The 4,702-nt window shown below is 38.4% G+C and overlaps 1 long non-coding RNA gene across 1 annotated transcript in view; it reads right to left on the bottom strand.

Annotated features, from left to right (window-relative positions):
* Nucleotides 1-260: 260 nt before the first annotated feature.
* Nucleotides 261-4,702, bottom strand: part of LOC107720960 (uncharacterized) — an 18,144-nt gene continuing 13,702 nt past the window's right edge. The window contains exon 3 of the long non-coding RNA XR_001637666.1: nt 261-272. This is a non-coding gene — a long non-coding RNA (uncharacterized LOC107720960). The remainder of the gene's footprint in view (nt 273-4,702) is intronic.

Genomic DNA, 4,702 nt, shown 5'->3' with positions numbered 1-4,702 from the left:
GCAGTAAAGATGTGAAACGCTGCTTACATGATTGTGTATCCTCATCCCAAACCCCAGAATCTCACATCTCTGTCACATTGACAGACTTCAAAGCAGTTTAAACTCAGGGACTATAATCGCATTGTGAAGCCTTTGTGCAATTATAATGGCTTAAAATAGAGGATGAAAAGCTGGTAGAAGGGACCTGAATCAGCCGCTGTGGTTACATGAGGGAAATAATGAGGCTGCTCTGAGGGCAGGGGAGGTGACTAACAGAAAAGCTTTTTAACTTCCTTGTTTGTTGCAGCGTAGCAGTCAGAGGCTGGTGTTGAATGAAACGGCGCTGTAGATTCTAGCACCAGATGAAGTGGTCAGTGTTTTGTGCTGATACGTTTTGTCCTCCTGTTGCCTTCTTGCTTGCACAAGAACACACACAATTCCTTTCAAATATCACATGCAGTACCTGATCAAATCCCATACTCAAAAACCAAACCTATATTTGCAACTATGCCAACTTTTATCCTCCTTTACCAAAATTATTAGCAAGTAATGAAAATTAAACATTTGTTTTCTTTACCCATCACTCATTATGTTTCAACTCTGGCTTTTTTCTTCTGTAGAACACAAGATAATGAGGTGATGAGGTGAAATATATTAAGACAGAATTTCCATTTTTGGTATAACCCTTGTGCAGAGTCATGACAGTTATAGATGTGCAGTCCTACCTCATCCACACAGTCGTCCTTTACCAAAAAAGTATTAAAGTATGTTAAACTCAGCATGAAGGGGAAGTAACCAACTATACTCCAATATTGTGACATATTTCAAAGTGAAGGTCAGTGCAGCCTCACATATGTCAGTGAAGAGGAGTCAGTCAAATCACAGAATGCAAGTTATGACGTTCTGTTTAAAGATTATGAGGTGAGGTGAATATATATATATTATGTAGTTAAAACTACATAACATTACTGAATGACATGTCGACCCATGAAGTGAATTAGGACTGTGCAAGCTTTGGATCTGATGATTCTGGGGATCATGAACATTTGAAGAAAATGTGTATTTTGTGTATGTACTTGTTTAAGTATACTTGTGAGGGCCGAATGTCCTCACTTATATAGTTAAACAATATAACAACCCAGACATTTTACTGGTCCTCAATTATTGGCCTAGCATGCATTATACAGAGGTTTTAGTCATCATTTTAGCAGATCCATCGTTTTGACAACATTGTTGTCTCTACACAAAACTTTGACATTTTAGTACACTCTTTAAACGTATCCTAAACATGATCGGGTCACTGAAACCACAAACAGAGGTTGTGAAAAGAACCTGGTTGAAGTCTTCAAAATAGGGGTGGGGCAGCACCTGGAGGCATGGCTACATGTGTTTCTCCGCACCACTTTGGCTTGGTCATTATTCATAGCATTTCATCTGACTTTCATCTGACATTTCCTCTCCTGACTTCTCCTGTAAGCTCGGGTTGCAGTCAAAGTAAAAAAAGCCTATGTTTGGAATCAAAAATGTACATTACCACATTTAATTTGTAGTAGAAATGCTATCCAACCTTAACGTTCCTAGACCACAGTGAAGCACCGCCAACTCACTGCTCACCAGTGTTGGGGAGTAACTAGTTACATGTAATGGCATTACGTAATTTAATTACACACTGTAACTGTAAGTAATCGGTTACAGTTACTGAGAAAAAATACAATACTCGGCAGTCTGTAATGGTTTGAGTGTGGCTTATGTAGTGTATGTGATTGGTTTCAGGTGAGCGTGTGATTAGTGAAATGACAGATGGGAAATGTAGTCCAAGGTAACGTGAAACAGTCTGTGTAGTGTGGGTGTCAATATAATGGAAGGGTGACCTCTGATGGCAATCGGACGGAAGTCCACAGACCGGATTCGTTACAAACCCTGTCATGTGAAACTCTGCGCTCCGAAGAAAGAGATCTTGCCGAATAAAACACAAGTGATTACAGAAAATGCATGTGAAACAAATGTTGATGCCAAGTGGAAAACAGCAATGCGTGTCATCTGACCACTTGTGATCGGATCACCAAAAGCACATGAGTCATTCCTGGTCAGTCTGTTTCATTTGCTTCTAGAAGTGCATGCTTTTAGCTCTAAGCTTTTTTACTTTGTTTAGAGTGTCTAGTTTGATTGGTCTCTCTTTTCTGCCCATAGGGCTTCGCAGATGTTTGCAGACACAGATGATTTGAGTACAGTATGTTGTAACATGTAGTGACAGACATCCAAAATCCATATGCAGGCTGAACATCAAAAGCAGTACTCTGTCACGCATTGGGCTTTTAACTTTGTGTCATATCCACCTGGCTCTTGACAGATTTTCACAGTCAAATTCAGATACTCCTGCAAAATCTCTACACTTAATAAAGCACACCAGAGCTGAGAAGGCAGTAGCATTACTAAAGAAGTTCAGATAATAAATTATTTGATATATTTAGGCAAATTAGGTTACATTTCACCAGACATTTCAACACATTTCAAAAATAAGACTTTTGAAAGAGTCTCTTGTGCAGAGTCATGACAGTTATAGATGTGCAGTCCTACCTCATCCACACAGTCGTCCTTTACCAAAAAAGTATTAAAGTATGTTAAACTCAGCATGAAGGGGAAGTAACCAACTATACTCCAATATTGTGACATATTTCAAAGTGAAGGTCAGTGCAGCCTCACATATGTCAGTGAAGAGGAGTCAGTCAAATCACAGAATGCAAGTTATGACGTTCTGTTTAAAGATTATGAGGTGAGGTGAATATATATATATTATGTAGTTAAAACTACATAACATTACTGAATGACATGTCGACCCATGAAGTGAATTAGGACTGTGCAAGCTTTGGATCTGATGATTCTGGGGATCATGAACATTTGATGAACAAAAATGCTGGTGGTGGCTGGCAACTTTTTTTTATAAACGCTGGTGGGGAAAGATTTAATAAGCTAATTGCATTATTAGTTATCAGATGCTAATTATGCTAATTAAAACACTTATTCATACATTCATACATTGAACAAGAAAACATGAAAGTCAGACCTCAGTGTGTTCAGTTGTGATTGTGAACTCTTCAGTCCAGCAGCAATCAGCGTCACTGCTGAATCCTGCAGGTCATTGTTACTCAGGTCTAGCTCTCTCAGATGGGAGTCTGACGATTGTAGAACTGAAGACAAACTTTCACAACACTGACCAGTCAATCTACATCCTGCCAATCTGAGCAAAACAAAAAGGGTTCAGTAATTAAAACATGCCAAAACACCCAGTAAATGACAAGACTCAAATTGACAGGCATTAACAAAATTTACACACACTATCAATAAGCCACCAAATAGTACAATATTTCTGTATATTTATATAAATATTTATTAATTTGAAGAATCATTCATTAGGTAGTCATCGAAATACCTATTCCATAAATTAAACATTATCAAGGTTTACATAAAGATTGGAAACTTAATTATTGCAGGTTTGCATAAAATGTATTGTTTGTATTCCCTTTGTGATTTGATGTAGGCCTAAAATTAGTCATGGATCCATGACTATATTTATTGTGACACAAGGCTTACTCTCAATTCACACAAAGTGGATTCAGTAGTAGAGTAGAGTAGAGTAGTAGAGCGTTAGTCAACAATGTGAATGACATGAGTTCAAATCTAAAACAAACATTGATTGATTGACTGATTGATTGATTGATTGATTGACTGATTGATTGAGCCAATCAATGGCATCATGCCTTTGTCATCCAGAAACTCCCTACACACTCTGGGCAAAAGGCCGGCATTGTCATGCACCTGGAGGAACCCAGGGCCGACTGCACCAGTGTCCATCCAGACCGGTCATGCAGGATAATGTTGCAGGCAATTTAACTTAGCAAATGTAGCAAGGACATTGGTAAAATAGTCCATGAGACATCAGGGGTTCAACCGTAATTTTATGAAGCTACGAGAATACTTTTTTGTGTAAGCAGCAGCTTGCGCATACTTTGTTTACATGCAAAAGGAGAGCAGGTGCATGCGACGTGATACTCTCCAAAATGGCGGTACGCCGCAGCAGATGGGATGAGGACGCGAAGAATTGTTGAATAAAGTTGTTATTTTTGTTTTCTTTGCACACAAAAAGTATTCTCGTGGCTTTGTAAAATTACGGTTGAACCACTGATGTCACATGCACAATTTTACCGATGTCTATACTACGTTTCTGGGCCTGGGAACATTTCAGTTGTGTTGCTGTCTATGGAGAGCTCTCGGATTTCATCAAAAATATCTTAATTTGTGTTACGAAGATGAACAAAGGTCTTATGGCAAAAAGAAAAAATGAATCCCATTGCAAGAAGCAAAAATAATCCACGTCCAGGCACTCACATAGCAGGCAAAATATAAAAAGCCTTTATTGTGCGACAGGGCTACATGTTAAAAAACACCAACGCGTATCAGCCCAAACAGGCCTTCGTCAGGGTGTTAGACAATAGAGAATGAGAACTAGTTAAATAGATACACCTGTGACTACATTTTCAAAATCTAACCACTAGATGTCTCTTAGGAGTTTAAACACTTTCTCTGAATAAATACATCTGTGACTATACATTTTCAGAATCTGATCACTAGATGTCTCTTGGGTATTTACAAATATCAAACCATGGTATGGTTTGATATTTGTAAATACCCAAGTGGATTATTTTTGTTTCTTGCAATGGGATCC

Source organism: Sinocyclocheilus rhinocerous, unplaced genomic scaffold, assembly GCF_001515625.1.
Source record: "Sinocyclocheilus rhinocerous isolate Xijiao unplaced genomic scaffold, SAMN03320098_v1.1 scaffold2256, whole genome shotgun sequence".
NCBI lineage: Eukaryota > Metazoa > Chordata > Actinopteri > Cypriniformes > Cyprinidae > Sinocyclocheilus > Sinocyclocheilus rhinocerous.
Note: the sequence above shows the minus strand (reverse complement) of the source record. Positions and strands in the feature narration are given on the sequence as shown.